Consider the following 12,597-nt stretch of genomic DNA (forward strand, 5'->3'; position numbering starts at 1 on the left):
AGTTTTCTAGGTATTTTATTTAAATGGGAGTTTTAGGGGGGGTGAATGCACCAAGTTGTTGTGCCTAAAAGATGACACCCATATTATTATTTTAAATTTCCTATAGCATGTGTGTGCTATAGTGCTCACATGCTATGTGAATCCACATAACACATGCATGCTTCTAGGCTTCGCAAGGTTTGTAGAGCCTATACCATAACGCATACGCGCTATGTGAAATCACATTAAATGATTACAACTCATGGCCCATTGCATTTTCTCTCATTTTTTTGATGGTTTCCTTCTCTATCCCGAACAATGCGCGTGCATTTTGTAGAAAGTGAAAGCTTTTCTCTCTCTCCTCCTCAAAATGCCTCCTCGTTGCTAGAGATCAAGATCAGGTTCATCAAGTTTGTCTTATAACCATGTTTTTGCATTGTTTTGTATGTTTTAGCATTTTTTTGTATGTTTTTTAAGTTTTTCTTCAAGTTTGTTTAGTTTATTAAAATGTAGTTGGTTTCTTATCAGGAAATGTAAATAATCAACCACAAAACCCTACACCATAAAATGATCCAAATCCCCAGCTTGGTCAAAAAAATCCTCCACAAATCAAAATGAAAACCCTCAAAAAAATCAAAATAATACAAACCCTTGTGAGGAAAATAAAGAACTTTCGCAACCTCCACTAATTGCAAGACCTCCTCCTGGTACCTAGGACAATATAATGAATGAAAGAGAAAACAAGAAAATTGAACTAGAAGAAATAATTGGTAGGTTAAAATCTTGTGTGAAAACTAATCCTACGAGAGCACAATTGGCATCCTCCCTTGAGTCCATTGTGAGCCAAGTAACTTTTGTTAGTGGTCAGTTGGATATTTGACATGTTAAGAGAGAAGAACAAATAATATATTATGCAAAAAAAAATCCTACAAAGATGTATAAAACAAGAACATAATAAAAGATTACATATGTGCATTTTTTTAAAACTGAGGAGAAGAAGACACTTTCAAAACTACAACTAAAAGGTTCCCCATCCACTAGTGCATCCATGTTGATATTAGAAATAACTTTTGCGATAGATGGTTCCAATATATTTCTTAAGGGAATTGTATTGTGAATTTTTCCTCAGGGAGATCTCTAATTATTTTGACATGTTAGATTCTCAGGGTAGAGGTGGGGGTTGTCATTTGAGAAGTCAGCGACACATTGTGATCCTAATGTAGTTAGGACACCCATTATCAAGCTACAAGGTGAGCATGTCATTATTCCTTTAGTTGTGAAGAAACATGTAGAGACTGGTACTCTAGGGACTATCAATGCTTTAATACAAACCCTCATTCATTGTGTGTGTCTATTAGTTGAGTAGGAGTCTTCTTTGCATCATGGTCACATGTGCATGTCATATGGATCCTTATGCATGTTTGACAGTCACGTTGGAGACACTATGGATGATGGGCAAGTCACTGATGACTTCCTGAGTGAGACATTTGGAATTGACAGACAGGTAAATTTTTACAATTATAGTAAACTAATTTGATCATATTTTGTATGTACAATGAATGACTAATAAATTAGCATGTCTTGACATTGTCCAAAATTTAGTGTAAGAGTGTTGATGGCCCTAGTACAGATTCCCCGATCCCATTTACATCTCGTCAATGAGTCGATAAGTATGTATAAATTTAATCATTTCAATTAGTACATATATTTGTTAAGTAATCATATGAAGGATTGACAAAAAAAATTTATCCATGTGCACTAGTTCTCTACTAGACCATCAACATTCACAACAGACTCTAAGCCTAGGCATGATATTCGTAGAGGTACATTCATTTCATGTTAATTTTATTCATTTAATTATATTATATTCTATAAAATAATATGTGAATTGTATTATATGATTTGTAGTTGTTGATGTTAGAGACTCCTAATCTTTGCCAGTCCACTAATTGTGGAGTCACAGCTACAATGGCTAGTTTAGAGCCATTGATTGAGGTATGAAAGAGTTTTCATAGTTTTAGTTGTTATTTATAATAGTTGGTATTGAAATTTTAAATTGTATCATAAGTATGATCAAGTGATTATATTGATTGAATTTTGGTAGGGCCTTGTTACTAATAATCATCTATGATTCTTTAAGCTAGATGTATAGAGCGACTATTTGATGGTAGTCAGAAAATAATTAATTTTGTGTGTACATATATTTGATTTTAATGTATAATAATTATTGATTTATATTGATGCAGGAGCATCCTAGGTTTCCTTGTAATCCTGCACTTTTTGTTCATTTTACCAGTTGCTGCCAAGTTCTAGTTTCTAGTTATTATCGAGTTCTAGTTTCCAGTTGTTATTGAGTTCTAGTTGCTATCGAGTTCCAGCGGCTGCCGAGTTCTAGTTGTTACCAAGTTCTAGTTATTACAGAGTTCCAATTTCTAGTTATTACGGAGTTCTAGTTTCCAGTTGTTATCGAGTTCTAGTTGCTATCGAGTTCCAGTGGCTGCCAAGTTCCAGTTATTACCAAGTTCTAGTTGCTACCGAGTTCCAGTTGTTACCGAGTTCCAGTTGCTACCGAGTTCCAATTATTATCGAGTTCCAATTGCTACCAAGTTTTCTAGTTTATTTCGAGTGTTAGCATTTGCACATGATTTCTACAAGCCAACTTGCAAGATTTATTTTGATCACGATATTTATTTTAAGATCATTTCTTGGGATGTGTCCTGACCATTTCTAATTTGGCCTTCCTATTCTATATGTTCTAGAATGTTCTATAAGTCGTTTTGCAAGTATAAATAAAGGTCTTGTTGAGTCTTTTGGTAGGGAAGTTTTTGGGGAATGTAGTATATGCAAATTTTGAAGAGCTAGGGTTGTGGCTTGAGAACTAGAGGATCGCTTGGTGGACCTGCGGGTACAAGCGTGGGTTCTTCTTGGTGTTCTTATCTAGTTGTGTATCTGGACTAGCCGAGATTGGTTGTAAGTTGGATCTTGTTGGATCTTGCAGAATTGATTTTTGTAATTTTTTATTTGTATCTGGCCCTAACCCGGAAGGCCTTATAGTTGGGCATATTGCATGTAATCAATTATCTTTTATGAATAAATTATTGTAGTTTGGTATCAGATCTTGCATTATTGCTCCTTGTTGTTGTGTTTCCACTATGTGGTTTTATAGCTGGGGGCTAGGACATCTCCTTTGGGGATTCTCCTACCTTGCACTACATCAAGTGGTATCAGAGCGAAGGTTGTTCTTGAGTGTGTAGATAGATCATTGAAGCTGAGGTAGTTTACACCAGGATTTGCAGAAAAGGTTGATCTTGTAGCTAATTGATCTTCTAGATTAGTGGATATGTTGCTTAGGGTTTGCTAAAATTTGGAAGGTGCCTCCAAAAAGATTGGATCCTAAGGAAATTGATGATCTTAGTAATGTTGTGGAAGAAAGGATCTTAGAGAAGGTTAAAGCAGATTTTAGATCTGAAATAGAGGAGGTTACAACAGAGTTCAAATCTTAGATAGCATTGATGAAGAGTGACATGATTGCTGAAATTGTGAGTGCTTTAGGTGGTGTACCTAGACATGTGGGTACTGAAGATAGTTATGAGGAAGTTGTTGAAGACTTTGAAATTGCTAAATCTAGTGGTGAGGATAGAACTGATTATGTGGAGAGACCTATTGGAACTAGGGCTGGTCAGTTTGCTAGACCTGGATCTCAGTTGAAGTTGAAGCATAAGATGGAGGTTTCTAATTTCTCAGGTACTTTGAATCCTGAAGACTTGATTGATTGGATTGGTGAATTGGAAGACTACTTTGAGCTTGAGGACATTGAGGATCCACTTAGAGTAAGGTTGGCACAAACTAAGTTGAAAGGACATGCTGCTCTTTGGTGGAAGGAACTGCAAAGAGACAGAGAAGAGGAAGGTGAAATGAAAATCACTAAATGGAGATTGATGGTGACTAAATTGAAGGCTAAGTTCATTCCTGCTGATTATGAACTTGAGTTGTTTAAAAAGTTACAGAAGGATATGACTATGAAAGATTATACAGAGGAGTTCTACAAGTTGACTATTCGGTCTGGGCATAGAGAATTGTCAAAAGAGAAGGTAACTCAATATATTAATGGTTTGAGATTCAATATTTAGGATGAGGTTGGTATGCTAAGTATTTCTTCAATTGAGGATGCTTATCAATATGCTTTGCGAGTAGAAGAGAAGCTAAAGAGGAAGAATCAAGGTAGTTCTCGAGGGAAGGAGAAGTAGGATAGTTCAGCACAAGCTAAACCAAAAGTAGAAGGTGAACCAAAACTTGTTGAACAAAAAAGAAGGACAGGTGGAGGTGGGTTTAGAGGTAACTTTTTCAAGTGTGGTCAAGAAGGCCATAGATCTTTTGAATGTCTAATTGGTAGGACATTTTTTGTTGTGAATGAGTTTGAAGTCCAAAATAATCAGCTTGAGCAAGGAGAAACTTTGTTGGCTCAATGAGTACTGGTTGATGAAAGGGCATTGGATTCTTGTCAGAGGACTAGTTTGTTCAAGACTTGTTGTAAGTCTGGTGCTAAAGTCTGCAAGGTGATTGTGGATGGTGGTAGTATTGATAAACTTGTTGTTGAAGAGATGGTTTAGAAACTTGGTTTGAAGAGAATGAGACATCCTTATCCTTATAGGATTGGTCGGTTGCAAGGTGAGCATGCTTTGGAAGTGAGGGAGCAATGTCTTGTTGATTTCTAGATTGGGCAATATAAGGATCAAGTGTTGTGTGATATTGTGGACATGAACAGTTGTCATGTGTTTCTTGGTAGACCTTGGCAGTATGATTGCAGGGCTATACATAATTGTGTCAAGAATGTGTTTACTGTTGAGAAAGGTGGCAGGAAGTTTTCCCTGATTCCTTTGCAGAATGAAGAGTTTGGTAGGAGGAACCTGAGTATTGGCAAGCAAGAGGAGTTGGTAGATTCTAAGAAGGTTGGAGATCAGTGTGGAGAGTAGACCTATAGCACACCTTAGATGGATGTGAAGAAGCAGAAGAAGAACAAGGGGAAGAGTGTACAAGTTGAAGATTTGGAGGATATGTATGTGAAGAACTAGTTTGGGATTTATGTGTTGAATCTTAGAAGATGTTCTTCTAGCTATTAGAACATCTTTTTGAACTTGGGGCGTCTGATGCAGGAGCATCCTAGGTTTCCTTGTAATCCTACACTTTTTTGTTCATTTTTTTAGTTACTACTGAGTTCTAGTTATTACTGAGTTCTAGTTTCCAGTTATTATCGAGTTCTAGTTTCCAGTTGTTATTGAGTTTTGGTTGCTACTGAGTTCTAGTGGCTACCGAGTTCTAGTTGTTACTGAGTTCGAATTATCACCGAGTTCTAATTTCCTATTATTATTGAATTCTAGTTTCCAATTGTTACCAAGTTCCAGTTGCTACTGAGTTCCAGTGGTTTTCGAGTTCTAGTTATTACCGAGTTCCAGTTGCTATCGAGTTCTAGTTGTTACCGAGTTCCAGTTGCTACCAAGTTCCAATTATTACCGAGTTCCAGTTGCTACCAAGTTTTCTAGTTTATGCCAAGTGTCAGCATTTGGACGTGATTTTCGCAAGCCAAATTGCAAGATTTATTTCGATCGTGATATTTATTTTAAGATCTTTTCTTGGGATGTCTCTTGACCATTGCTGGGTCGGCCTTCCTATTTTGTATGTTCTAGAATGTTCTATAAGATGTTTTGGCAAGTATAAATAAAGGTCTTGTTGAGTCTTTTGGTAGGGAAGTTTTTGGGGAAAGTAGTATATGCAAATTTTGAAGAGCTAGGGTTGTGGCTTGAGAACTAGAGGATCCCTTGGTGGACTTGTGGGTACAAGTGTGGATTCTTCTTGGTGTTCTTATCCAGTTGTGTATCTGGACTAGCTGAGATTGATTGTAAGTTGGATCTTGTTGGATCTTGTAGAACTATTTTTGTAATTTGCTATTTGTATCTAGCCCTAACTCGGAAGGCCTTACAGTTGGGCATATTGCATGTAATCAGTTATCTTTAATGAATAAATTATTGTAGTTTGGTATTAGATCTTGCATTATTGCTCCTTGTTGTTGTGTTTCCACTGTGTGGTTTTATAGCTGGGGGCTAGGACATCTCCTTTGGGAATTCTCCTACCTTGCACTACATCATATATACATTATTTATATCAGATCTAGTTGGAGAGGAGCTTAAAGAAGAGAACAAGTGAGCGTGTGAGGAAGACTCCAACATCCCCATCATCTCCCTCCATGCAATGACCATAGACCTCTAGGGATTTCTTTCCTTTTCCTTGTATAATGTAGAAGATTTAGGGATGGACACACATATAGGCATGAGTGGACAAATATCTTGGATTTTATGTTAATGGACATAGTCGACATACATTTGATGTATACATGACATTATATATTTGTGTATGACATATATTTGATGCATGATATTATTAGACTTACAAATTTGATGCATCAATTTGTTCATCTATGAAATTGTTGGTTATCATAATATATATCTTATTTTTCGTGTTTACATTTTAAGTATTTCATGTATTTCATTTTAATGTAATTTATATCCAAAATAAAGGTAGGAATCATTATAATAAGCTTTGATAGTATCTTTTGACATGTGAATAAGGCTACCATATTAATTTGTATTTAGATTATACAAGTTATGAGGGCTTTTGATTATGAGTAATTTATTTAGAGTTTTTGTTGGGATGAAAATAGGAAAACTTGAATTCTTATTATTGTTTTTTTTTTTTTTTTTTGCAAAAAGTGGCATGCCATCGAAACTATATATATAATCATAAAATGGTTCAATGGCTTGTGAAGAGAAGAATCTAGCAAGAAACCCTCCAGTCATTACCAAGTACAAAATAGAAAGAAAGATATACAATATCAACTACAAAAACCTAAACTAACAAGAGAGTGACTAAGACCCTTATAAATATGGGTTTACAACTTAGGTCTCTCAAAAAGTATTAAATAAACTCAAAAAACCATAATAAACATTTTTACAGAATACATTAAAAACTCAGTCACCAACCTACTTTTCTTGATAACAATCTCAAAACTGTACCAATCCCCAACTTTGTATTGAGCCCAAAAATAATTAGAATTATAGCCTTATATACCTACAAAATCGCATAACCGTTGCCATAAAACTAGTTTTTTAGAAAAAAACTACTCTCGGTCAAAAAGTAGTTTGAAATCCTTTCCTGAAAACCTTCATCAAAATATCAAAATATCTTCCAAAACAAAATAAGTCCCCTTGAGTTGGCTCCCATGTTGGAAATAATCAAGACTAGCTAGGTTACTGAGAGGGGAGGGGTGAATCAATACACCTCAAAACTTTTGACAAAATTCAACACTTAATAACATAATCCATACACCATTAATAGATCTAATCTACTACATGCATGAGAAACTGAAAACACGAAACACTTTGAACACAATATTTGGTGACCCAAAAACCTTCCAAATAGAAAGTAAAAGTGGGGTGGAGATGATACCCACAAAACTTCAATATTACAATATAAAGTTGGCTTGTTAAAGCTTACAATGATCACTTCTGATGATCTGCCCTATTAGAAGTAATTAGGATTGCTAGGTCCACCTTGTTAGACATTTAACAAACATACAATGAAGTATGCACTTACTAAAGAAATTTAAGAAAAGACTATTAAGTCTAACTTGTTAAAGGATTTGAAGATGATTCACCTGTTAAAATGAAACGGTAGATATGATTTACGACTGAATTATTGATTTAGATCTTTGAATTGCTGATCACCTTTTTGTGATAGATATAACTTGACTACTCCTGATTTGACCTTTCTTGTATACCTCTCTGTTGTTGATTCACATTCACATTCATATGCATCAAAATAATACTTCACTTCATCATACTTGGGTATGATACAATACATTGCATGTATACCATCCCAATTCTTATAATTACAAGGTCAACCAAAACACAAGTTAACACCAATATTACTGAGTCGGCCCAAATGTAGAAACTTAGGTTCTGTAAGCTGACTTGGTGAATTTTCGATACTCAGCATCCACTACATTACTCAACATCATCATGCATTCAGTAGAAGTAGAGGCTTGGTCCATACTAATCACTCAACATAGCTTCAAACTCGGTGAAAATTAGAGACTCGATAGTTATAGTGTCACTTGGTAGAAATTGAATACCATGTTTACCTTGCTTGCACTCGATAAACACTACTCATCCCATCACTCAATTAACACTAGCTTCACATCACAAGAACTGATGACTCAGTAGACACTGTGAAGCATGGTAACCACTTAATTTCTCAGTCTAAACTATTGGACTTTGTACTACCTGTATTCACTTGGTAACCACTGGAATGCTCTGTATGAATTGTGAAACTTGGTAACCACTAGAATGCTCAGCAAACACTGGAGACTGAATGATGAACTCGGTAACCATACAAAATCTGAATAAGTGTTGTCACTAATAAAAAACAAGACTTAATGCTAATAATCTCCCCCTTTGGCATTAGCGATAAAAACACTTATTAGCCAAAACTTATTTACAGTGTCATGCTGATTTTGATTTTAGTTTTTCAAAATTTGTCTTTGTAATTCTATTGTATATACATTTACACATATCTCCCCCATCCAATGTACATATTATATCAGGCATAATACCATACTGAGTGTATATAAAAATATTTCTCTTCTTTATTATTGGGTGGTCATTTTACACGAGGTCAATGGTAGGAATCCATTACGCAATTCCTCTCTTGAAAAGCTAATCTTTGGGGATCAACTCCAATGTTTAGTATTTGTCTTGCGACGTACCAAAACTTGCTTAGTTGAAGATAAATGTGATTGTTCATGAGGAGGCCTTTGCTAGTTCTACTATGATCTCGGAATGAAGTAAATCTATTTTCTATCTCAAAATCACACACAAGAGAACAATATTTTTGTATTTTTTGGGTTTTTCAAAGAATGTAATTCTAATAGTGCAACTAAAATGAGTTCCTATTCTAACAAGGGGTTAGCAAAGAAAATAATGAAACTGAAAGAAAATAACTTGAATTTGAAATAACTTGAATTTGAAATCCTAAATGGACATAAGCTATAGAAAACAACACGCTACAAGTTAAACTTTCAAAGAAATTGGTAGGAAACCAATGAAAACAGGAGCAACACTTCCTAGAATCCATTGATCAATCATCAATGGGAAATTTCAATAATCGAATGATGTTTCACTCTTCATCAAATCACAAGGCCATGGAAAGTGTGCTCACACAAGACAAAGAATTATGTAGGCACAATTTGTGATCTCTCCTCAAGCCAGATACATCAGTGGAATTTGTAAATCTTTAGCAAACACCAGAGCTAAAAGATCACACAACTAGAAACAATGCAATCAACCTTTGGCTCAATTATAATCTCATGAATAAAATCCATAAAATAATGACACATTCAGGAAAGAATGACTACACTCCAAATGCAAGCACCAAAAGCATAATTTTATTGCATAATAATGGCAACCCTTATTACATTTTACAATGGGGTATTTATAAGAAACCATCTCCTCAATTTGTGTTGAGAGTGAGAGATATATTCATGCAATAAAATGATTTTAAAACATTAAAAGAAACTAAATATATAAAAACTAACCATTAATCTGGTGCTTAGAGGGATTGCATCCATATTTCATTCACTAATTGGATGCATGAGCCCTTTACATGTCAAAAACAAAGAAAGTATGAGAGAGAAAGTAGGAGGAAGCCATTAATCAAAGTGGAGGTGCATGGAGGCACTAGAAATAGAAGTTGGTCCATCAGTAGGCATGTGTCAGAGTTAAATTGCTATCAAAATGTGCTCCTAATGCATGGAAGGTGCTATTTTTGGAACTAGTAGTTAACTGTCGACGCATTTCTAAATTGTGGAGCTACGAACCTGCGTACCTACACACTTGTGCACCTATATGAAAATGCAGAGCTATGGACCTGTGGAGCTACATGAAAATGTAGAGCTACAGACCTATAGAGCTACATAGCCGTGGACCTCGATAGGATCAAAATCTCAAAATTTTACTAAGTGTCAAAATTGAAATTCTGGCATCTGGGTTTTGTTCTTCTTCATCCCAAAGCTATGTTTGGATGTTTGACCTTGAATTTCTCTATCATCTCAGTAATTTTAGACACATTTGGAAGATCTAAAGCCTCATACTTGTCCTTAACCTTTTGTCTATAGTTGTCCACCTCAATTTGAGTCTCTGCAAAGTCTCCACGTTTGGTGTCCAACTCTAACAATGCTTCTTCTATCCTAAAGGCTTGTCTGATATATTCATGATTGGATGCTTCCTCTAATGTCTTCTTCAAATTCTCCACTACTACCTCAACTAGCAATAGCTTCTCTCATTCTTCATCTTCAAAAAGGTCCAAGCATGCATCACTGTACAACTTTTTTGCTTCCAAAATTTTCTCTTGGGCTTGGTCCTTGAGCCGATGGATCTCTTCATGTAATGTTTCCATTACTTAATTTCCATCTGCTATCTTCTTATCCAATCATCAATAAATTCTAGCTCCTCTCTAGTGTATACATTGATCAAAGTGTACCTTTTCCCTTTTATGACTTGTAAAGTCTAAAAATCCTTGCTCCATGCCCGTACCTTGTCCATGATACTGAAGTCTTGCCTCAAAATTGCTATGATCTTATTCATGTTCTCTTGCGTAGCATGCAGTAACTTCAAATTCCCTATGATTGTGGTAACACCTCTATCCTCAAGGCTTTCTCACCATTCCTGACAAGCTCTCAAAAATGGATTGAGCCATACACCTTCTCCTTGTCTAAGAATGGTATTTAGAGTCTCCTTAAGGCAATCAGGATTAAGAGGACCAACAACTTTGACTAGATATCCTTTTAGGATCTCAACTTGCCTTCGAAGAATTCAAAGTTCAATCTCATCTTGCTCCATGTGCTTGAGAACCTCTTTGACTCCCATAGTCATCATTTGTCAAGCTGAATCCCATGTAGGCTTTCTCAACATAATATCCTTCACTTCATAATCCTCTAGACTAACAACTTCTACATTTGTGCCTTTAAGAGGGAGTGGCCGCTTGTGTAAATAAATCTTGGTTTTGTATGGTAGTGACAAATGTGAATAACGTTGCATCATGTAATGGAGACTTAGGTTTGTTCAAGATCTTTACCATATCACAAATATCATCCTCTAAAGCATGGAATTGAGGCTTAGCACTCCTCATTATCTCCTTTCAGAACCATCTCAAAATGTGTTTCTCTACAACCTTGGCTCTTGATGACGAAGGGTGTGTTCAACTACCTCCTTCCCTTTATCACTCTTGCTTGGAGTCGCCTCTTGTTATGAGGACTCTCCTTCTATAACTTCAATCTCCATAGATCCTATAGCTTGCTCCTTAGCATCTTTGGAAGGCTATTGTGCATATTCTACCATTTGTCCCTCTTTTGACCCTCCATCAGTAGCCCTCGGCTCTAGTTGCTCTTGTGGTGATGGTTCCTTTTGAACTTGTTCCTCTTCTAAACTCAGAGGTGGGGAAGTTATGGAACCCTTATCTACCATTGTAATCTATGGTGCAGATGGAGGAGTAGGATTAGGACCCTATGTATCTAGCAACATCTATGTCCATTCTTCCTCTTGGAGTTCACCTGTAGGGGTGTCTCTAATCTTATCTCCAACCAACTCTGTACCCATAGGCATGAAATAAAAATCCATCATGGAGAAAACATCCTCACCTCCTTTCCTTTTCTCATTCACCCAGTGCTACACTTCTTCTTTTGAAGAATAGAGTTCTAATGGTTCTACTTGAGTGGATGGCAAGATAGCCGTGGCACTCTTTCTTCTTTCTAACTCTGTAGCTTTTGCTAACCGAGTTCTTCTTTGTAGGGGTACCTGTTCCTCCTTCTCTTTTGATTTTGTTTCTTCCTCATCTTCTTCTTCCTCTGGAATAGTTTCAGGAATAGATGGATTAGGTACTAGTCTTCTGATGATCCTTTGCCTTTTCTTCATCTTAATCTTGATCCTCTTATGTTTCTTGGAGATAGAAGGAGAAGGGGGCTCTTCTTGTATAGGAGGAATGGAGGATTTTGGAATCTCTCCCTCTTCTGATTGGCTTGGCACAATAGGAGGAAACTAAGGTTCATCCTAGATTTGAGTAGCTCCAATACTTTGGGACTCTTGTGAGCTTTGTTCTTGCTACTAAGGAGACACATGTTCTGCAACCTATTCTATCTAAATCCTCTAAGGAGATTCTCTTCCTCTTTCCCTTCCTTTTTGGAGGGTGATAATATCCAACTGGGTGATCAAGCTGGTAGACTATCTCTGACCTAATAGGAGACTAAAGCGCAAAGATAGGAACTGCAACTTTCCTTCCTATACCCCTTTTTGGGCGAGCATGTGCATGGAAGATTACAGCCTCAGGAATTGGATCAAGTGGAAAAGGTTTCTTGATCCAATCCTTTGTCATTCTAATGACATCTATTGCTTGATGATTGATGTCATCTCCTTCCTCTCTGTCAACCTCTGCATTTAGAATGAGTCTTTTATTGACCTTATCTGCATTGAACAAGGGATCCAATAATTCTTTAGAGTCTTGTAGCCTTATTTC

Source organism: Cupressus sempervirens, chromosome 2, assembly GCF_028749045.1.
Source record: "Cupressus sempervirens isolate cs-2001-9-10 chromosome 2, ASM2874904v1, whole genome shotgun sequence".
NCBI lineage: Eukaryota > Viridiplantae > Streptophyta > Pinopsida > Cupressales > Cupressaceae > Cupressus > Cupressus sempervirens.